Source organism: Pseudophryne corroboree (genome assembly GCF_028390025.1).
Source record: "Pseudophryne corroboree isolate aPseCor3 chromosome 3 unlocalized genomic scaffold, aPseCor3.hap2 SUPER_3_unloc_28, whole genome shotgun sequence".
Taxonomy (NCBI): Eukaryota; Metazoa; Chordata; class Amphibia; order Anura; family Myobatrachidae; genus Pseudophryne; species Pseudophryne corroboree.
In genome coordinates, this window is record NW_026967517.1 from 1,578,715 (window position 1) to 1,603,188 (window position 24,474).

The window sequence follows — 24,474 nt, forward strand, 5'->3', positions numbered from 1 at the left end:
TTGTATTGCGTCACAAATTACCTCCCTGTCCGGAAGAAAAGCATGGTAAGGCCGATTTGAAAAAACGACGAGGGGGGACGTCTTGAAACTCCAGCTTGTACCCTTGGGATACTATTTGTAAAATCCAAGGGTCTAGGTTCGAACGAACCCAAAACTGACTTAAGAGTTTGAGATGGGCCCCCACCAGTGCGGACTCCCGCATAGAAGCCCCAACGTGATGCGGTGGAATTGGCAGAAGCCTGGGAGGACTTCTGCTCCTGGGAGCCTGACAAGGCTGGAGATCGTTTACCTCTTCCCCTTCCTCTAGTAGCAAGGAAGGAAGAAGGAAGAACCTCGGCCATTTCTGAATTTATTGGGCCGAAAGGACTGCATCTGATAATGGTACGTTTTTTTTGTTGTGGAGGAACATAAGGTAAAAAGAATGACTTACCCACGGTAGCCTAGACACCAAATCATCAAGGCCGTCTCCAAATAAGGCCTTACTTTTATATGGTAGAGATTCCATACTTTTCTTGGAATCAGCATCAGCATTCCATTGGTGAATCCACAACGCTTGTCTAGCTGAGACTGCCATGGCATTGACCTTTGATCCCAAAAGACCATATGGTCACATAAATGGACTTCAATGTAGTTTCTTGTTTACGATCCGCAGGATCCTTAAGGGATGCCGTGTCAGGTGACGGGAGAGCCACCTTTTCAGACAAATGAGACAAGGCCTTGTCCACAGTGGGGGGTGACTCCCACTTTTCCCTATCCGTCGAGGGAAACGGATAAGCTGCCATAATTCTTTTGGGAATCTGAAACTTTTTGTCAGGACCGTCCCAAACTTTTTCAAATAGCGTGTTCAGTTCATGAGAGGGATGAAACGATATCTCAGGTTTCCTTTGTTTATACATACAGACCCTTTTTTCAGGGACAGCCAGGTCCTCAGTGATATGTAATACATCTTTAACCACCACAATCATGTACTGAATGCTTTTTGCCAATTTTGGGTCTAACCTGGAATCGCTATAGTCAACACTGGAATCAGTGTCCGTGTCGGTATCAGTGTCTGCCAACTGGGCCAACGTACGTTTTTGTGACCCTGAGGGGATCTGACTTTGGAATAACATATCCCCCACAGATTTCTTCCATGCCTGGGTCTGAGACTCAGACTTATCTAGCCTCTTACTAATAAGAGGAACACATTTACCCAATCAGGAGTCGGCGGTGCCGACAGGGTCACCCCCGCAGCCGTTTGTGTCCCTAATACAGCCTCCTCCAGGGAAGAGCCTTCAGCCTCAGACATGTTGACGCACGTGCACCAAACACCCACAGACACACCGGACATATAGGGGACAGACCCACAGTAGAGTCTGTCAGAGAGACACAGAGATTTCCAGCTCACAACCCAGCGCCTACTCACTGGTTCTGAAACACTAAAGAATGCCCCAGACCTGCAGCGCTTTATATTAAATAGATATATACACATATATTGCACCAATATTTCTGTGCCCCCCCTCCGTTTTGCACCCTGATACTTATTCAGAAGTGTGAGGAAGGACCAGCGTCTCTGCAGCCTGTGTAGAGGAAAATGGCGCTGAGCGAGCTGTGAGGATGAAGCTCCACCCCTTAATGGCGCGGTTCAGTCCCGCTTTTTTTAAATATATATTTATACTGGCGGGGGTTAGGACAGTGCCTAGGCACTTATGTCCCCTTTTGCCAGTTTATTTTGAGGCTTTTCTGCTGCCCAGGGCACCCCCCTCCCGCACCCTGTAGTGTCGCTGTGTGTGTGTGGGTGCATGGCGCGCAGCGTGCGATCGCTGTGCGGTACCTCAGAATGCCGTCACTGAGGTCTTCTGATCTTCTTCTACTCACCTGTCTTCTGACTTCTGGCTCTGTAAGGGGGGTGACGGCCGGCTCTGGGAACGAGCATCTAGGCGTACCTAGCGATCAGACCCTCAGGAGCTAATGGCGTCCTGTAGCCAGAAGCAGAGCCATTGAACTCACAGAAGTAGGTCTGCTTCTCTCACCTCAGTCCCACGATGCAGGGAGACTATTGCCAGCAGTCCTCCCTGAAAATAAAAAACCTAACATAAGTTTTTCCGGGAAACTCAGTAGAGCTCCCTGTAGTGCGTCCAGTCTCACTGGGCACAATTCTAAAACTGGAGTCTGGAGGAGGGGCATAGAGGGAGGAGCCAGTTCACACCCTTTCAAAGTCTTAAAGTGCACATGTATCCTGCGGATCCCGTCTATACCCCATGGTACTAATGGTGACCCCAGCATCCTCTAGGACGTATGAGAAAATAATAATAATAATGCTGCCACTATATAATAACAGGACACCACAGTCTGCTCCTCCTATATAATACCAGGACACTATAGGCTGCTCCTACTGTATAATAACAGGACACCACAGGCTGCTCCCCCTGTATAATAATAATAATAATAATAATAGGACACCAATGGCCGCTCCGCCTGTTTAATAATAGCACACCACAGGCTGCTCCTCCTGTATAATAATAACAGGACACCACAGGCTGCTCCTCCTGTATAATACCAGGACACTACAGGCTGTTCCTACTGTATAATAATAATAATAGGACACCAATGGCCGCTCCCCCTGTTTAATAATAGCACACCACAGGCTGATCCTCCCGTATTATAACAACAACAACAACAACAACAACAGGACACCACAGGCTGCTCCTCCTGTCTATTATGACAACACAGGATGCTGCCCCTGTACGTTATTGCAACACAGGCTGCTCCTCCTGTATACTATGACAACACAGGCAGCTCCCCCTGTACAGCACAATGCCACAACACAAGTAATGTCCCGTGTATAGAATTACGGTAACGGCGGGGTCTGCACCACATGTATTACGGTAACACATTACATTAATTACAGTAATTTAGGACACTAGAGTGTCAGCCACCTGTACAGGGATAATGCAGCACCAGAGGCTGCTCCAGCTGCACTATAACAAGGCACCAGAGGCTGCTCCCCCTGTAGTACAGAACCTGACACCAGAGCTGCTCAGCCTATAGAATAATAATAATAATATCATTACCTGCTGCCAGACACAGCAATGGCTGCTCTCTGCTCCTGCTGCCTTGTGGGAATGATAGAAGGAAGGCGGAGCTCAGACCAGGGGAAAATGGCCGCCGCTCCTGACGTCACTACACGGCCAGGGATCCTATTGCTGATGCCTGGCTGGTCTACAAGAAAATGGCCGCCGGCCTCCTGCACTGAGGACATGTATTGTAATGGTCATTACAGAGTGCTGGGCTTTGGGCGGGGTGGAGGAGGGGAGGGGCCAGTAACCAGGTAGCAGCCGTTGCCAATCATACCCTACTTCCTGTCTGTGCGTTCCACCTTACTTCCGGACTGTGCGTTCCACATGCAGGAAGTGAGTTTTCATCGACTTGTGCAGCCTCCCAGTGTTCGTGGAGATCAGGTAATGGCGTCTTACTATACAGGGGGAGCAGCCTGTGGTGACCTGTTATTATTATTATACAGGGGGAGCAGCCTGTGGTGTCCTGTTATTATTATTATACAGGGGGAGCAGCCTGTGGTGTCCTATTTTTATTATTATTATTATTATACAGGGCGAGCAGCCTGTTGTCTCTTGTTGTTATTGTTATTATTACAATACAGGAGTAGCAGTGTGTGGTGTCCTGTTATTATTATTATTATTATTATTACTACTATTATTATTATTATTATACAGAGGGAGCAGCTTGTGGTGTCCTGTAATTATTATTATTATACAGGAGGAGCAGCTTGTGGTGTCCTGTTATTATTATACAGGGGGAGTAGCCTGTGGTGTCCTTTTATTATTATTATACTGGAGGAGCAACCTGTGGTGTCCTGTTAATAAAGACATGTTATTATGTTTATGCTGGGGTGCAGCCTTTAGTGTCGTTGTTATTATTATTATTATTAATTTTATTATATGAAATTGTGGGGATTGAAAATATTGCTCAAATTCTCGGATATATTAAAGCAGAGACCATAATATCCCTGGCATGTGTAACAGATGATAATTGAAGCAGTATGAAACAAATGTATATCACACACCTGGGAGTGTCACAGTGACATCATTTAGATCTATAGTAATAATACAGGGACATGACTGGGGAGGTAAAGGGATCTGGGAGTGTCACTTTGACATCACTTATATCTATAGTAATAATACAGGGACATGACTGGGGAGGTGAGGGGATCTGGGAGTGTCACAGTGATGTCACTTATATCTATAGTAATAATACAGGGACATGACTGGGGAGGTGAGGGGATCTGGGAGCATCACTGTGACCTTATATCTATAGTAATAATACAGGGACATGACTGGCGAGGTGAGGGGGACCTGGGAGTGTCACAGTGACAAGAGAAAGAAAGTAGACTTCTTTGTGGGCGCACTCTTGTGAAGAAATAATTAGATATTCTCAAAGAGTAAAATATAACTTTTATTACAAATGATTAAGAAATTATTCAATCTCCTGAGAACAAATAATGTCTCCTGCCGCCTTTCCCCTGCCTGTCTCCTGCCGCCTTTCCCCTGCCTGTCTCCTGTTGCCTTTACCCCGTCTGTCTCCTGCCGCCTTTCCCCTGCCTGTCTCCTGCCACCTCCACCCTGCAGCCCACCTGCCTGTCTCCTGCCGCCTTTTCCCTGCCTGTCGCCTTTTCCCTGTCTCCTGCTCCCCCTGGCCGGTCTCCTGCCGCCTTTCCCCTGTCTCCTGCCACCCCCTCCCTGTCTCCTGCCACCTCCTTGCCTGTCTCCTGCAACCTTTCCCCTGCCTGTTTCCTGCAACCTTTCCCCTGCCTGTCTCCTGCAACCTTTTCCCTGCCTGTCTCCTGCCGCCTTTCCACCTCCTGTCTTCTGCCACCTCCTTGCCTGTCTTCTGCCACCTTTGCTACACCATCGGCTGGATCTGTGAATCCTGAGGTCATGGAGACTGTACGCCGCAGCTCTATGAATGAGGCCATGAAATTTCCCTCAGGAGACCCTGTCCCTTCACAACCAATTCTCACCCTTACACCACTTCATGGCTGCAGCCATACTCGTCTGACAACTCAGGACACATAGAGCACATGCTCCGTACGGGTTTTGCACATGAGCGGTGTACCGAACATCAGCTCATTGTGACTCCACCCACAATAGCCCTACATTCTAGATCAGTCCCACTATGCAGTACAGCCTTATGGGGCTGGGTCACCGGAACCTTGGAGACACTGACCAGGACTCTGTGGCTGTGAGCAAATAGGAGACTTAATGACCACTCTATTTTATATTTACTATGTTACATGTGCAATATGTTTTATGTATTATATTTATTCCAAGGAACTCCAGTTGTGGGGAACGGAGTCTTTATTACACATCACACGTTCTGTATTCTCTCTGATTCACAAAGGATGGACAAGGACAGGAGTCACAGGACTGAAAAGATAATAAATATCACCCTGGAGATCATCTACCTACTGACTGGGGAGGTGAGTGGATCTGGGAGCGTCTCAGTGACCTTATATCTATAGTAATAATACAGGGACATGACTGGGGAGGTGAGTGGATCTGGGAGCGTCACAGTGACCTTATATCTATAGTAATAATACAGGGATATGACTGGGGAGTTGAGTGGATCTGAGAGCATCAAAGTGACCTTATATCTATAGTAATAATACAGGGACATGACTGGGGAGGTGAGGGGATCTGGGAGCATCACTGTGACTTTATATCTATAGTAATAATACAGGGACATGACTGGGGAGGTGAGGGGATCTGGGAGCATCACTGTGACTTTATATCTATAGTAATAATACAGGGACATGACTGGGGAGGTGAGGGGATCTGGGAGCATCACTGTGACATCACTTATATCTATAGTAATAATACAGGGACATGATTGGAGAGGTAAGGGGAACTGGGAGTGTCACAGGGACCTTATATCTTTAGTAATGATACAGGAACATAACTGGGGAGGTGAGGGGATCTGGGAGTGTCACAGTGACCTTATATCTATAGTGATAATACAGGGACATGACTGGGAAGGTGAGGGGATCAGGGAGCATCACTGTGGCCTTATATCTATAGTAATAATAGAGGGACATGACTGGGGAGGTGAGGGGATCTGGGAGCATCACTGTGACCTTATATCTATAGTAATAATACAGGAACATGACTGGGGAGGTGAGGGAATCTAGGAGTGTCACAGTGACATCACTTATATCTATAGTAATAATACAGGGACATGACTGGGGAGGTGATAGGATCTGGAAGCATCACTGTGACCTTATATCTATAGTAATAATACATGGACATGACTGGGGAGGTGAGGGGATCTGGGTGCGTCACTGTGACATCTCTAATATCTATAGTCATAATACAGGAATATGACTGGGGATGTTAGGGAATCAGAGCATCACAGTGAGGTCACATATCTATAGTAATAATACAGGGATGTCACTGGGGAGGTGAGGGGATCTGGGAGCATCACAGTGACATCACGTATATCTATAGTAATAATACAGGGACTTGACTTGGGAGGTGATGGGATCTTGGAGATTCATAGTGACGTCACTCATCTATAGTAATAATACAGGGACATGACTGGGGAGGTGAGAGGATTTTAAAGCGTTACTGATAAGTAACTTATATCTATAGTAAATACAGGGACTTGACTACGGAGGTGGGGGGATCTGGGAGCGGCGCAGTGATGTCACATATCTATAGCAATAACACAGGGGCATGACTGGGGAGTTGAGGTGATCTGGAATCGTCACAGTGGCATCACATATCTATAGTAAATACAGGGACATGACTGGGGAGGGAAGGGGATCTGGTAGCGACGCAGTGATGTCACATATCTATAGTAATAACACATGGACGTGACAGGGGAGGTGAGGTGATCTGGGAGTGTCACAGTGACATCACTTATATCTATAGTAATAATACAAGGACATGACTAGGGAGGTGAAGGGATCTGGGAGCATCACTTTGACGTCACATATATCTATAGTATTAATACAGGGACATAACTGCGGAGGTGAGGGGTTTGGGAGCGTCACAGTGATGTCACTTTTGTCTATAGTAATAAAACAGGGACATGACTGGGGAAGTGAGTGAATCTGGGAGTGTCACAGTGACATCACTTATATCTTTAGCAATAATTCAGGGACATGACTGGGGAGGTGAGGGGATCTGGGAGCATCACAATGACATCACTTATATCTATAGTAATAGTACAGTGATGTGACTGGGCAGGTGAGGGGATCTGGGATCGTCACAGTGGCATCATATATCTATAGTAAATACAGGGACATGACTGGGGAGGGAAGGGGATCTGGTAGTGACGCAGTGATGTCACATATCTATAGTAATAACACATGGACATGACAGGGGAGGTGAGGTGATCTGGGAGTGTCACAGTGACATCACTTATATCTATAGTAATCATACAAGGACATGACTGGGGAGGTGAAGGGATCTGGGAGCATCACTTTGACGTCACATATATCTATAGTATTAATACAGGGACATAACTGCGTAGGTGAGGGGTTTGGGAGCGTCACAGTGATGTCACTTTTGTCTATAGTAATCAAACAGGGACATGACTGGGGAAGTGAGTGAATCTTGGAGTGTCACAGTGACATCACTTATATCTTTAGTAATAATTCAGGGACATGACTGGGGAGGTGAGGGGGTCTTGGAGCCTGACAGTGACATCACTTATATCTATAGTAATAACTTATATCTATAGTAATAATACAGGGACACGACTGAGGAGGTTAAGGGATCTTGCAGCTTCATAGTGACGTCACTTATATCTATAGTAATAATACAGGGACATGACTGGGGAGGTGATGGGATCTGGGTGTGTATATATTGATATTTGATGTCTCCACCATTACACAGGATTACACAATAGTGAAGAAGACATCCAATGGGTGTGAGACACCCAGCAGCCATCCCCGTGTATCAGGAGGACTGAGTAGAACCCAGAGCCCAATCACGGTGCCTCCACCTCACTCACTGACACATGAGAGACACAATGACAAGAAGATCCTGGAACTCACCAACAAGATCATTCAACTGCTGACTGGAGAGGTGACTGCTGGGAATGGGGCATTACACAGTAACACCAGGGGATGTGTCTGGGTGATGACTGGAGAGGTGACTGCTGGGAATGGGGCATTATACAGTAACAACGGGGGATGTGTCTGGGTGATGACTGGAGAGGTGACTGCTGGGAAGGGGACATTATACAGTAACACCGGGGGATGTGTCTGGGTGATGACTGGAGAGGTGACTGCTGGGAATGGGACATTATACAGTAACACCAGGGGACGTGTCTGGGTGATGACTGGAGAGGTGACTGCCGGGAATGGAGCATTATACAGTAACACCGGGGAATGTGTCTGGGTGATGACTGGAGAGGTGACTGCTGGGAATGGGACATTATACAGTAACACCAGGGGATGTGTCTGGGTGATGCCTGGAGAGGTTACTGCTTGGAATGGGACATTATACAGTAACACCAGGGGACGTGTCTGGGTGATGACTGGAGAGGTGACTGCTGGGAATGTAACATTATACAGTAACACCGGGGGATGTGTCTGGGTGATGACTGGAGAGGTGACTGCTGGGAAGGGGACATTATACAGTAACACCGGGGAATGTGTCTGGGTGATGACTGGAGAGGTGACTGCTGGGAATGGGGCATTATACAGTAACACCAGGGGACGTGTCTGGGTGATGACTGGAGAGGTGACTGCTGGGAATGGGGCATTATACAGTAACACCGGGGGATGTGTCTGGGTGATTACTGTATCACTGTGTGTGTCTGGTTCCTATAATATGTCAGGATGTCACTGTCTATGTCTCCATGCAGGAGGGGGAGTATATAGAGGAACACAGGGGTCTGTACAAGGACGTGATGATGGAGAATCACCGGCCCCTCACATCACTGGGTAAGAGGAGACTGTCATGTATTGTACAGGGGAGAGCAGGTATGGGGCCCCCTATATACACACATCACCTGATAATCACATATATACACTGTACTCAGTCACTGTGTGTCTCCTACAGATGGACCCAGTAACAGAGATACCCCAGAGAGATGTCCCCGTCCTCTGTATTCCCAGGATTGTACAGAGGAGAATCCCAGGATCCCACAGGAGGATCAGGTAGGTGGGATTTAGGGTCTCCCAAATATACCAAAGTGACTGTCACTATAGAAACATAGAAACATAGAATTTGTCGACAGATAAGAACCACTTGGCCCATCTAGTCTGCCCCTTATTTTTTTATTTTTTTTATCACTAACCTTATTTGATCCTTATTTCTTTGTAAGGATATCCTTATGTCCATCCCATGCATGTTTAAATTGCTCTACTGTCTTAGCCTCTACCACCTCTGATGGGAGGCTATTCCACTTGTCCACTACCCTTTCTGTGAAATAATTTTTCCGCAAATTTCCCCTGAACCTCCCCCCCTCCAGTCTCAGTGCATGTCCTCGTGTCCTATTGCTTCTCTTCATTTGGAGAATGTTTCCCTCCTGGACTTTGTTAAAAGCCTTCATATATTTGAAAGTTTCTATCATGTCCCCCCTTTCCCTTCTCTGCTCCAAACTATACATATTGAAATTTCTTAGTCTTTCTGGGTATGTTTTGTGATGTAGGCCATGCACCATTTTAGTTGCCCTCCTTTGTACAGTTTCTAATGTATTAATATCCTTTTGAAGATATGGCCTCCAGAACTGAATACAGTATTCTAGATGAGGCCGTACCAATGACCTATACAGTGGTATTATTACTACTTTCTTTCTGCTGCTGATTCCTCTCCCAATGCAGCCAAGCATCTGACTAGCCTTCCTCATTGCCTTGTTACATTGCTTACCTGCTTTTAAGTCATCTGAAATAGTGACTCCTAGATCCCTTTCCTCCTCAGTAGTTTCCAGTATAGTGCCATTAATACTATATTTAGCTTTAGGATTTTTGAGACCCAAGTGCATGATTTTGCATTTTTTGGCATTAAACTGTAATTGCCAGACTCTTGACCATTCCTCTAGTCTACCTAGATCCTCAATCATTTGTTTTGCCCCACCTGGTGTGTCTACCCTGTTGCATACCTTTGTGTCATCTGCAAAAAGGCATACTTTCCCTTTAATGCCATTTGCAATGTCGCCAATAAAGATATTAAAAAGCACTGGTCCAAGTACAGATCCCTGGGGTACTCCACTGGTAACATTTCCCTCCTGTGAATGCACTCCATTTACCACAACTCTCTGTTTTCTATCATGTAACCAAGATCTTATCCATTCAATAATCCTAATATCCAATCCCAAACTTTCAAGTTTATTTAGCAGTCTGCGATGTGGACTGTGTCAAAAGCCTTACTAAAGTCTAGATAAGGTATATCCATGGCTCCACCTTTATCCATCACTTTAGTCACACAATCAAAAAAGTCAATAAGATTTGTTTGACATGATCTTCCCCCAGTGAATCCATGCTGTTTGGGATCCAGTAAATTGCCGGATTTGAGATAATCTACAACTCTTTCTTTTAAGAGTGTTTCCATCAATTTCCCTACTACTGATGTAAGACTCACTGGTCTGTAGTTGTTTGCCTCTTCCTTGCTTCCACTTTTGTGCAGTGGGACTACGTTTGCTCTTTTCCAGTCCCCTGGAATTTCTCCTGTAGCTAATGACTGGTTGAATAATTCTGTCAATGGTGCTACCAGCACCTCTTTAAGTTCTTTTAATATCCTTGGATCTAATGTGTAGAGAAGCTGTATGTGTCTTATACAATGATATTATACTGTTTCACCTCAGTTTAAATTGTATTTCTCTTTCATCCACTAGGGGACACTGGAGTCTTTATACAGTAGGGGTCTAAAGCTTGCAACCGGAGGTGTGGCACAATCTAAAATTAGCATTGTCTGCACAGACGGCTCCTCCCCCTTCACATCCCTCCTCCCTCAGTTTGAAAAATTGTGCCTAGGAGGTAACATTACAGAAAACTCAGGCTGCGTCAACCTAATGAAAAGGGGGACAAAAGCCTTTGAATTAGAGAGACAATGATCCCATATAAAGGGATCTGCATCTCTCTATGGAAAATCCGGAGCACAGAGTCAGCGTTTCCAGGGGCAGTGAGTACTGGTGGGTAATATGGGCCTTAGATAGAAAGGCAGAGGCTATTAGCAGACTCCTTCCAATTCCCACAACTTAAGGTTTAAAAAATTATTATTATCTGGCCAGTGTGCACGCTGCTGCCTCCAGGCTTCCTGTAACTTAAGTCCTGGCAGACTAGCAGCGCAGCTCCCCCGCCGCCCAACTTCTTTTATACACACAGCGAATGCTCAAACACTCCCTGGCCGGCTTCTACTCCCGCTGCATGTCAGCTCCCCCCTCACGCCCCTCCTCTACATCGGAGGGAGACGCATCGTGGCTGTCAGCGGCGGCATCCTCACATACAGCGGGGACGCGCACTGACCTCCCGCCACACGCTGAAATGGTTTCTCGCCCACTCCCGTCGCTAGCGGAGGGCTGAGGGAGACACATCGCGGCTGTCAGCAGCGGCATCCTCACATACAGCGGGGATGCGCACTGACCTCCTGCCGCACGCTGAAATGGTCTCTCGCCCTCTCCCACCGCCAGCGGAGGGATACACAGCGCTCCTGTCAGTAGCAGCATCACACACACTACGGGCGCTTGGGAAGTGCGTCCACCGCCCGCTCAGATGATCTCTCGTCCCTTCCCGCCGCCAGCGGAGGGCTGAGGGTGACGACGGGGAAGTTAATATAAGCTGACCCTCTTGCTAGTAAGTCCGGCCTGGGGCAGCCGTTAAGGGGGTAGAGTGACCCTAGGAAGGACCCAGAGAGCCTTAGTAATATATATTTATTAAATAAATGGCGGCCATTTTTAAATGAATAGAGGCGCCAAAAGGACTCTCTCAGGCGTTATTACCTTTAGAATAGACGGGCTTCCTGGCCGGTCAGAGCAGAGGGAACGGGTTATTATAATAGAGCAACTGCTCCCTCTACTGGACATTTGTATTTAGGACTCTGCTGCAATGGATTTTCAATGGATTCTGACAGGCATTTTTATGCTTTAGATTTTCAAGGGATTTCTAAACAAAAGATCCCGATGAAATGATGGGAACGACTGGATCACAACCCCGACCTCAGAACTGAAATACAGTTGGGTGTGTGAGGGTTGCAACGAGGCTGGTGATATTATTATTATAAATTGTTATTTTTTGTTTTGTGTGCAGTGTTTAGAAAGATCCAGCAAGGGGGATCCAGTGTACCTTTACTCCCATCACCCATTACCGTCTTTCTGTTCCTATTATAAAGGGGGGGAAGCACTGAGGAGCGCTCTATGGGGTACGGCTTCAAATGTCGCCAACACTAAGACTTATTATGTTTCCACAAAATGTAGTAAGATGAGCAAGGGTGAGCGGCTCCTGGGTATGCGTTGCCTGTCTAGTTAAGGGCGTCCAGCACGGGAGGTAGGCTCCGCCAAGGTCATGGGAGCAAGCCCTAACAGGTATTTCAGAGGAAATGTCAGAATCCCGCAAACAGCAGTCGGAAAGGACTGAGGGATTCTCAAAGACTATGGAGGAATTTCTGATTTAAATTAATCCCTCCTGCGCAAGCATAAAGAAATGCGAACAAGTCGATTAAGAGAACCATCCTCATCTTACACGAAGGAGGAAGAAGGTCTTATTATAGATAAAGTGGCAAGATACTTAAGTCTGCCTTAGATCAGGAGTTTAGATTACCTTATAGAAGCGGTTATAGAGACCCTAAACTTCAGGGAGTAAGAAGTTAAGGATACAGAGAGTTTTCGATTGATTCGTATCCCACAATCGTTGCCAGTAGTGCTCCCTGTTCCTAGAACTCCCCAGACTCAGATGGCGAATGCTTGGAAGCAGCCTGATAAACGCTTTCAAGTGCCAAGGAGGTTTGAATTTAAGAATCCTTTATCAAAAAGTGTAATGGTTAAATGGCCTACTGGGCATTTTCAAACAAGGCAATGTCACCTAGGCCTAGCGTGACCACCTTAAAGGATATGTCAGGTTGCACACTGCATCAAAAGCAATTTTTGTACCAGCACATTGTCACATGGACTGGGCGTGAATAGGTAGCATGGAGGAGGTTTCTCAGTAGCAGAGCATATTGGAGAATTAGCTGCTTATCTGTGCCAGGCTTCAAAGGACGCTCATTAAATAACAGTCAGTTATTGCAGGTTTGGAACTAGGACAGTTAATGGTATCCATGGACATAAGGGATGCATTCCTGCATATTCCGATTTGGACCCCCCACCAAGCTTACTTAAGATTTGCACTGGTGCAGGATCCTTTCCAAATGAAGGGTCCTACCATTCGGTCTATCATCAGCCCCAGGACTCTTTTACGAGGATCATGGCAGTAATGGTGGCAGGATTGAGACGATCTCCTGATCAAAGCCTCCTCTCAAGAACGGCTCATCAAGGATGCTCAGACATCTTATCAACTTCTCATTCAACATGGGTGAATGGTGAATTTCCAGAAACCTAACCTCAGACCAATGCAACGGATTCCATTCCTATATCTCATCTTGGACACAGTAAGATTGAGGGCTTTCTTACCAGAGAACACGTTCCAGGACCTACAGAGGCTAGTGACTCAGGTACTGAGGACACAGACGGTCTCCCTGCACCTCTCTGTGCAACTTCTTGGGATGATGGTGACGTCTTTCAAGGCTCTCTAGTACAGCTGACTTCACTTACGACCATTCCCAATGAACGTTACTGCTCAGGGACCAGGGTAACACTGGCTCCTGCATCGAAGGATCCGATTTCCACAAGAGATACGGATCTCCTTAATTGGGTGGTCGTTCCACTAAAACCTTGCAGCAGGCAAGAATTTGGAATTTAGGATTGGAGAATTCTCCCAACAAATGCCAGTCTCAGAGGTTGGGGAAGCTGTCCTAGAGACCCATCACTTTCAGGGCAAATGGACTTTACTGGAGAGCGGGTTACCCATAACCATTCTCGAACTGAGAAGCAGTTTACAATTCGCTTCCCTTAGCTGAAGATATAGTCAGTGGTCAACAGTGAACCGGAAAGCAGATTATCACAGTCGCCAGGACTGCATCCAGGCGAGCGGTGCTTACACAGATCATCGACATGATGGTGAGTAGATGGTGTCTACCTCAGGTGGACCTGATGGCGTCTCGACAAAATCATTAGCTGCCCAGGTATGTGTCCAGGACAAGAGATCCAGCAGCAGAGGAAGTGGACACGCTGACACTTCCTTGGTGTTACAGAAGGGTTTACATTTTTCCGCCTTTCCCACTCATACCCCGAATTCTCCAAAAAGGGGTAATACGAGAGCGAGTATGGGCAATTCTCATAGCACCAAGTTGGCCCTGTAGAGGTTGGTACTCGGACTTACGGGGGATACTAGCGGAGGACCCTTGGCGGTTACCTCGAAGGGAGGACCGGCTATATCGGGCCGTTCCTCCACTCAGACCTGAACAGGCTACGTTTAATGGCGTGGCTGTTGAGACCCGGATCTTAAGAGTGAGAGGGATACCAAGAATAGCTATTCCTAAAGATGATCGCTGCTCGAAAGCCGGTGACACCCATGTACGACTGCAGACATTAGAAGAAGTACATGGACTGGTGTTAGGAACATGGGTAGAATTAGACGAACGTCCACTTACCCAGACTTCTACTTTTCACTCCAGCTGGTCTAGGTGAAGGACTAAGACTAGGTTCCTTGAAGGTTCAAGTTTCGGCTCTCTCCATCCTATTTCAACAGCGGTTAGCGTCCTTAGAAGAGGTTTAAACCTTTTTACAGGGGGTTCTGAGGATACAACCTCCTTTCCGTCCTCCCACTGCGCAGAGGGACTTAGATTTGTAGTTGGAATTTTTGAGATCACCATCTTTTGAGCCGTTGGAAAGAACAGACCTGCAATATCTCTCTTGGAAGGTCACGTTATTACTTGCCTTGGCTTCGGCCGGAAGGGTTTCGGTGTAAGGAGCCCTATCAGGTTAGAGTCCTTTGTTAATTTTCCAGAAGGATAAGGCCAAACTCCGTACATGAGCGGATTTTCTTCCTAAGGTCGTTTCAGGTAAACCAACCGATTGTGGTCCCATCCTTTCAGGGATTCGCAGATGGGGACGTGTCTTTGGATGTTGTCCGAGCTTACGAATATACTACAAGTTACGTCGTCCTTTAGAAGGTCGGACCATTGGTTTGGTCCAAAGAATGGTTGGCCAGCATCTAGGCAGTCTTTGTTTAGATGGAATAGCTTTGCCAATCGGCAAGCTAATATTTCCTGTGGTAAGCAGTTTCCAGTTCAGACTGGTGCTCATAATACCAGATCAGTGCGTGCCTCATGGGCGGCTATTCGAGGTGCTTCCACTACTCAATTTTGCAGAGCGACAACGTGGTCTTCAGCCCACACATTCGCAAACTTTTACAGGTTTGATACCTTGGCGTCCGGAAATTCTAAGTTCGGACGTTTAGTTTTGCAGGCCATCGACAGCACTCCCTCCCTTGGGGATAACTTTGGGACGTCCCCTACTGTATAAGACTCCAGTGTCCCCTAGTGGATGAAAGATAAAAGAGGGTTTTGGTACTTACCGATAAATCCATTTCTCTGAATCCTCTAGTGGACACTGGACGCCCGCCTCGGTGCTGTCAACATGCTGTGTTCAAAGTTCTTGTTCAAACAGTTCGTGCAAACAGCGTTGGTTTTTCTGTTAAGAGTTTCTTGGATGCTGTTTGCTTTGTTGTACGGTTCGGTTCCTCGCCAAGTCCTATAGTATCATGTCCTATTCTCTCAGTCAAATTTTTCAAACTGATGGAGGAGGGATGTGAAGGGGGAATGAGCCAGCTGTGCAGACAATGCTAATTTTAGATTGTGCCACACCTCCGGTTGCAAGCTTCACACCCCTACTGTATAAGACTCCAGTGTCCCCTAGAGGATTCAGAGAAATGGATTTATCGGTAAGTACCAAAATCATATTTTTTTGGGTTATTTAGGTAGAACGTCTTTCTCGTATAAAGGCAGAAGATATAAGGAGAGAAGAAGAGACATATGTGACTGATATAAAGGCAGAAGATATAGAGGAAGAAAAAGAGACGTATGTGACTGATATAAAGGCAGAAGATATAAGGAGAGAAGAAGAGACGTATGTGACTGATATAAAGGCAAAAGATACAGAGGAAGAAGAAGAGACGTATGTGACTGATATGATGACAGAAGATACAGAGGGAGAAGAAGAGACGTATGTGACTGATATAAAGGCAGAAGATACAGAGGGAGAAGAAAAGACATATGCGACTGATATGATGACAGAAGATACAGAGGGAGAAGAAGAGACGTATGTGAGGGGTGATCAGCAGTGTAAGGAGGAGGAGATCCCTACAGATATCAGCACAGGTGAGTAATAAACACTTATTACAGAAGTAACATATTCTCATTGCTCAGTCACTACAGCAATCTCTTATTCTACACCATCCTCTGCCATCATCCCAGTTCTCAGTTGGGTGTTTATAACACAAGGTTATCCATGACAAACATCAGATGAAGAGAGTTATTACACACATCACTATAGTGTTATTAAAAGTAACAAGCAGAAGTTTTTAGGGATCATATATAAGTAGTAGTGTGTTTTTTGTAAAGCGCCTAATTTGTATGGGATCTAAATTTCTCAGTTTAGCAACCATTTATTAAATAACCTTCATTTTGTTAGATGATGCAGGTATTAAAAAACTCCTTGTATATAGTAGACCTATTTGGCCATTTGTGTCATGTTTACTATATCTTTTCATTTAGTGAGGTGTAGTCGTGGTGTAAAGGACAGTTTGTGATTCCTGATTAGTTAAAAAAACAAATACCAAATACTGAACAACATCACCAAACAGGTAATTTCAACTTTAAACTTGTCATTTATTTTGTACTGTCTGGACATGGCTACTAATAACAGATGCACAGACATAATTCTTAAAGCTATGTGTGCAAATGCTAGGAGATTAGGAGACAAAATTACAGAGCTAATTGTGATAATGACCAGGGATAACCTGGATATTGTGGCAATTACAGAGTCATAGTGCAATGAGAATCATGACTGGGACATAGCTATACCAGGATACAATTTATTTAGGAAGGATAGAATGGTCAGTGTAGGAGGAAGGGTAGCAATGTATGTGGGAAAAAAGCATAAATGCTACTTCAATTAATACAAAATATTGAAGACAAATCAGGCCCTTTTGGTCACCACAGAAATCGTGAAAAAGGACATTATTCGCATTGGGGTGATCTCTAGACCACGTGGCCTGGGGCAGGATTTGGACAGGAATCTATTGTTGGACATCACTAAAATGGCTTTAAAGGGAGAAGTCCTAATCATAGGAGGCATTAATTTACCTGATGCAAGGGGTGGGGTCTTTTGCAATTTCAGCTGCAAGTGGTAAATTCCTTACAGGGAGCATCTCTCAATAAACAGCAGATATTTCCCTTCTGCATAGAAGAGCGGTCCGGAAAGAAAGAAATAAACTTCCTTTTTGGGAGCACTCTTGTTAACTTAATTGCAATTAAAATATAACCTTTAATAACTATGCACTAAAAATTCATATATATGGATCTTACTTAATTAAAAGAAAGATTACTATTGACTGAATTGTCTTACTATCAGTATTATATCAATCAGGGTGAAAAATATTTTATTTAGAAGAAATATATTCATATGTGTAATACTTAACCATCTAGAACACTGCCAGAGATCCGTGGGCTCTCCCTATTGTTTCCTGTAAATAGAATCAGTTACATGTGCATGGTATCCACACACACACCTTATTCATTATCATTTTCAGAAGGGAGAGGCTGAGGCTAATATATACTGTCTATGTATGGTAGGTATCTCTTCCATACCTACCATACATAGACAGGAAAACTATGTATATAGGAAACTATAGGTCTGTAAGACAATACAGAAGGAAACTATAGGTCAGTAAGACAATACAGAAGAAACTATAGGTCAGTAAGACAATACAGAAGAAACTTTAGGTCAGTAAGACATTACAGAAGAAACTATAGGTCTGTAAGACAATACAGAAGGAAACTAGGTCAATACAACAATACAGAAGAAACTATAGGTCAGTAAGGCAATACAGAAGGAAACTATAGGTCAGTAAAACAATACAGAAGGAAACTATAGGTCAGTAAGACAATACAGAAGAAACTATAGGTCAGTAAGGCAATACAGAAGAAACTATAGGTCAGCAAGACAATAGAGAAGGAAACTATAGGTCAGCAAGACAATAGAGAAGGAAACTATAGGTCAGTAAGACAATACAGAAGGAAACTAGGTCAGTAAGACAATACAGAAGAAACTATAGGTCAGTAAGACATTACAGAAGAAACTATAGGTCAGTAAGACAATACAGAAGAAACTATAGGTCAGTAAGACAATACAGAAGAAACTATAGGTCAGTAAGACATTACAGAAGGAAACTAGGTCAGTACAACAATACAGAAGAAACTATAGGTCAGTAAGACAATACAGAAGAAACTATAGGTCAGCAAGACAATAGAGAAGGAAACTATAGGTCAGTAAGACAATACAGAAGAAACTATAGGTCAGCAAGACAATAGAGAAGGAAACTATAGGTCAGTAAGACAATACAGAAGGAAACTAGGTCAGTAAGACAATACAGAAGAAACTATAGGTCAGTAAAACATTACAGAAGAAACTATAGGTCAGTAAAACATTACAGAAGAAACTATAGGTCAGTAAAACAATACAGTCAGAAACTATAGGTCAGTAAAGGGCCCTACACACTTAAAGATTATCTGTCCAATCTAGCTGATTGGAAAGAAAATCTGGCAATGTCTGGGAGCAAATGACAATCAACCATTTGCTCCCAAAATCAAGTTCAGATAAATTGGTTTAATGAAACAAATGTAACCAATTTGACTGAAAGTCCATTTTTGTCTGTTTTCCAATCTTTGAGAGCAAATAGTAAATTGCCATGTGCTCCCAGACATTGCCAGATTTTCTTTCCAATCAGCCAGATTGGACAGATAATCTTTTACTGTGTAGGGCCCTAAGACAATACAGTAAGAAACTATAGGTCAGTAAGACAATACAGAAGAAACAATAGGTCAGTAAGACAATACAGTAGGAAACTATATAGGTCCGTAAGACAATACAGTAGGAAACTATAGGTCAGTAAGACAATACAGTAGGAAACTATATAGGTCGGTAAGACAGGAAACTATAGGTCAGTAAGACAGTGATACAGTAGGAAACTATAGGTCAGTAAAACAATACAGAAGAAACTATAGGTCAGTAAGACATTACAGAAGGAAACTAGGTCAGTAAAACAATACAGAAGAAACTAGGTCAGTAAAACAATACAGAAGAAACTATAGGTCAGTAAAACAATACAGAAGAAACTATAGGTCAGTAAGACAATACATAAGGAAACTATAGGTCAGTTAGACAATACAGTAGGAAACTATAGGTCAGTAAGACAATACAGAAGAAACTATAGGTCAGTAAAGACAATACAATAGGAAACTACAGGTCAGTAAGACAAAACAGTAGGAAACTAGGTCAGTAAGACAATACAGTAGGAAACAGGTAAGTTAGCCAATACAGTAGAAAACTGTAGGCCAGTAAGACAATACAAAAGGAAACTGTAGGTCAGTAAGACAATACAAAAGGAAACTGTAGGTCAGTAAGACAATACAAAAGGAAACTGTATTTCAGTAATACAATACAGTGGGAAACTAGGTCAGTAAAACAATACAGTAAGACACCATAGGTCAGTAAGAAACTATAGGTCAGTAAGACAATACAATAATAAACTATAGGTCAGTAAGACAATACAGTAAGAAACTATAGGTCAGTTAGACAATACAGTAAACTATAGGTCAGTAAGACAATACAGTAGGAAACTGTAGGTCAGTAAGACAATACAGTAAGAAACTAGGTCAGTAAGACAATACAGTAAGAAACTGTAGGTCAGTAAGACAATACAGTAGGAAACTGTAGGTCAGTAAGACAATACAGTAGGAAACTATAGGTCAGTAAGACAATACAGAAGGAAACTATAGGTCAGTAAGACAATACAGAAGGAAACTATGGGTCAGTAAGACAATACAGTAGGAAACTATAGGTCAGTAAGACAATACAGTAGGAAACTATAGGTCAGTAAGACAATACAGTAGGAAACTATAGGTCAGTAAGACAATACAGTAAGAAACTATAGGTCAGTAAGACAATACAGTAAGAAACTATATGTCAGTAGAACAATACAATAGTAAACATCTACAAAGCCTTTTTCTCTTACGTCCTAGAAGATGCTGGGGACTCCGTATGGACCATGGGGTATAGACGGGCTCTGCAGGAGACATGGGCACCTAAAAAGAACTTTTCCTATGGGTGTGCACTGGCTCCTCCCTCTATGCCCCTCCTCCAGTTAGATTCTGTGCCCAGAGGAGAATGGGTGCACTGCAGAGAGCTCTCCTGAGTTTTCTGTAGAAAAATAATTTTGTTAGGTTTTTTATTTTCAGGGAGCACTGCTGGCAGCAGGCTCCCTGCATCAGGGGACTGAGGGGAGAGAAGCAGACCTACTTAACTGACAGGCTCTGCTTCTAAGGCTACTGGACACCATTAGCTCCAGAGGGAGTCGGAACACAGGTCTCGCCCTGGGGTTCGTCCTGGAGCCGCGCCGCCGTCCTCCTCACAGATGCTGGAAGATAGAAGCCGGGCGAGTATGAGAAGATAGAAGACATCTCAGGTGGCAGAAGACTTCAGGTCTTCGTGAGGTACCGCTGCGCGCCATTGCTCCCAGACACAACACACAGAGGCAGCACTGATGGGTGCAGGGTGCAGGGGGGGGGGGGGGCACCCTGGGCAGCAATAATCCTCAAAGTGTGATGCACAAAGAGTATGATTAGGCTGCGGAGGCAGTAAATCACAGATCCCCCGCCATTTTATTACAATTGCACTGGGACCGAAGCCCGCCGTCGGGTGGGCGGAGCTTGATCCTCAGCACTAACCAGCGCCATTTTCTCCACAGAAGCTGCATGAGAACGCTGGCTCCCCGGTCTCTCCCCTGCTGGGGGGCACATTGGTAACGCAGTGAGTGGGAATTGGATGGAGATATATATATATATATATATATATATATATATATATATATATATATATATATATATACGCTATCTGGTCATTTATTTTTTCCGGTGTTATTTAGGAGCTGGGTGTGTGCTGGCATACTCTCTCTCTGTCTCTCCTAAGGGCCTGGTTGGGGTTTTGTCCCCTTGTAGGTTGATCCCTGTGTGTGGGGTGTCGGTACGTGCGTGTCGACATGTCTGAGGCGGAACGCTTCTCCAAGGAGGAGGTGGAGCAAATGAGTGGTGTGTCCCCATCGCTGGTGCCGACTCAGGAATGGATGGACATGTGGCATATGTTGAATGCAAGTGTGGCATCTTTACATAAGAGGCTTGATAAGGCTGAATCCAGGGAGGCATCAGGGGGTCAATCCTCGAATTGGACCGACTCACAGGGCCCGTCGGGGTCGCAAAAACGTCCCTTAGCACAAATTGTGGACACTACTACCGACACGGACATTGATTCCAGTGTCGACTATGATGAAGTAAAATTGCAACCTAAGGTGACAAAAACATTCAGTGTATGATTGTGGCAATAAGGGATGTGTTGCATATTGTGGATGAACCCTCGGTCCCCGACCACAAGGGTACACATGTTTAAGGGTAAGAAACAGATTATTTATTTTCCCACATCTCATGAACTAAATGAGTTCTTTGAAAAGGCTTGGGAGACTCCGGAGAAGAGACCGCAGATCCCAAAAATTATTTATATGGCATACCCCTTCCCTAAACAGGACAGGGGGCGTTGGGAATCACCTCCCACTGTGGACAAGGCCTTAACGCGCCTGTCCAAGAAAGTGGCGCTAACGTCTCCAGACACAGCGGCCCTCAAGGATCCTGCAGATCGCAGGCAGGAGACTACTTTAAAGTCTATTTATTCGCATACTGGAGCTGTGCTAAGACCGACTATTGTGTCGGCATGGGTATGTAGCGCAATTTCAGCATGGACAGATGATCTGACGGCTGAATTTGATACCATGGATAGAGATACTATATTGTTAATTCTAGCCCATATTAAAGACGCAGTCTTATTTATGAGAGATGGTCAAAGGGATATTGGATTGCTAGCTTCCAGAGCCAATGCCATGTCTATCTCAGCGAGACGATCCTTATGGACTCGCCAATGGACGGGTGATGCGGATTCCAAAAAACATATGGAAGTCCTACCCTATAAGGGAGACGTATTGTTTGGGGATGGGCTGACGGACCTGGTTTCCACAGCTACCGCAGGTAAATCAAATTTTCTCTAACGTCCTAGTGGATGCTGGGGACTCCGTAAAGACCATGGGGAACAGATGGGCTCCGCAGGAGACTGGGCACTCTAAGAAAGAATTAGTACTACTGGTGTGCACTGGCTCCTCCCTCTATGCCCCTCCTCCAGACCTCAGTTAGAATCTGTGCCCGGCCAGAGCTGGGTGCTTTTAGTGGGCTCTCCTGAGCTTGCTAATAAGAAAGTATTTTAGTTAGGTTTTTTATTTTCAGAGAGCTTCTGCTGACAACAGACTCTCTGCTACGAGGGACTGAGGGAAGAGAAGCAAACCTACTCACTGAAGCTAGGTTGCGCTTCTTAGGCCTACTGGACACCATTAGCTCCAGAGGGATCGAACACAGGTACGTTGGTCGTACGTTCCCGGAGCCGCGCCGCCGTCCCCCTCGCAAAGTCAGAAGCCGGCAGAAGCAAGAAGCCATCGAAATCGGTGGCAGAAGACTCCTGTCTTCACATGAGGTAGCGCACAGCACTGCAGCTGTGCGCCATTGCGCCCACACTACCCACACACTCTGGTCACTGTAGGGTGCAGGGCGCAGGGGGGGGGGGGGCGCCCTGGGCAGCAATTAGGATACCTCTTGGCAAAAAGACACATATATACAGCCGGCCACTGTATATATGTACGAGCCCCCGCCATTTTATTTACACAGACCCGGGACAGAAGCCCGCCGCTGAGGGGCGGGGCCTTCTTCCTCAGCACTCACCAGCGCCATTTTCTCTCCACAGCTCCGCTGAGAGGAAGCTCCCCAGGCTCTCCCCTGCAGTATCCAGGTAGAAAAAGGGTAAAAAGAGAGGGGGGGGGGGGGCACATAAATTTAGGCGCAAATTGTCATAAACAGCATCTACTGGGTAAACACTAAATTACTGTGTAATCCCTGGGGTTATATAGCGCTGGGGTGTGTGCTGGCATACTCTCTCTCTGTGTCCCCAAAAGGCCTTTGTGGGGGTCCTGTCCTAAAGTGAGCATTCCCTGGGTGTGTGCAGTGTGTCGGTACGTTTGTGTCGACATGTTTGACGAGGAAGGATACGTGGAGGCAGAACAAGTGCAGATGAATGACGTGTCTCCGCCGACGGCGCCGACACCTGACTGGATGGATATGTGGAAGGTGTTAAATGATAACATAAGCTCCTTGCATAAGAGGTTGTATAAAGCTGAAGCCTTGGGACAGTCAGGGTCTCAACCCATGTCTGATCCTACAGCTCAGAGGCCGTCAGGGTCTCAAAAGCGCCCGCTATCCCAGATTGTTGACACAGATATCGACACGGATTCTGACTCCAGTGTTGATGACGATGATGCTAAGTTGCAGCCTAAATTGACTGAAGCCATCCGCTACATGATTATAGCAATGAAGGATGTGTTGCACATATCAGAGGAAAACCCTGTCCCTGACAAGAGGGTTTATATGTATGGGGAGAAGAAGCAAGAAGTGACTTTTCCCCCTTCACATGAATTAAATGAATTGTGTGAAAAAGCGTGGTATTCCCCTGATAGGAAAGTAGTAATTTCCAAAAGATTGCTTATGGCTTACCCTTTCCCGCCAACCGACAGGTTACGCTGGGAATCCTCCCCCAGGGTAGATAAGGCGTTGACACGCTTATCTAAGAAGGTGGCCCTGCCGTCACAGGATACGGCCGCCCTAAAGGATCCTGCGGATAGGAAGCAGGAAGGTATCCTGAAGTCTGTTTATACACATTCTGGTACTCTACTGAGGTCAGCAACAGCTTCGGCCTGGATGTGTAGTGCGGTAGCAGCATGGACACATACTCTGTCTGAGGGGATAGATACCCTGGACAGGGAGACTATTTTACTGACCCTGGGACATATCAAAGACACTGTCTTATATATGAGGGATGCCCAGAGGGATATTTGCCTACTGGGCTCTAGAGTAAACGCAATGTCGATTTCTGCCAGAAGGGTCCTGTGGACTCGGCAGTGGACTGGTGATGCCGACTCTAAAAAACACATGGAGGTTTTACCTTACAAGGGTGAGGAATTGTTTGGGGACGGTCTCTCGGACCTGGTTTCCACAGCAACGGCTGGGAAGT

At 45.4% G+C, this 24,474-nt stretch overlaps 2 protein-coding genes across 5 annotated transcripts in view; one reads left to right on the plus strand and one right to left on the minus strand.

The window, feature by feature from the left end:
- LOC134983887 (zinc finger protein 260-like) overlaps window positions 1-3,099 on the minus strand; it is a 37,295-nt gene extending 34,196 nt beyond the window's left edge. For 3 of the 4 annotated variants that reach the window (XM_063949497.1, XM_063949496.1, XM_063949494.1), the window contains exon 1: window positions 3,054-3,097. The gene's annotated coding sequence lies outside the window, so the exon portion shown is untranslated. Of the gene's footprint in view, window positions 1-3,053 lie in introns of all 4 variants that reach the window. The other variant, XM_063949495.1, reaches the window with a different exon arrangement.
- LOC134983889 (zinc finger protein 260-like) overlaps window positions 1-24,474 on the plus strand; it is a 185,480-nt gene that overhangs the window by 151,940 nt on the left and 9,066 nt on the right. The gene's annotated exons all lie outside the window — the stretch shown is intronic.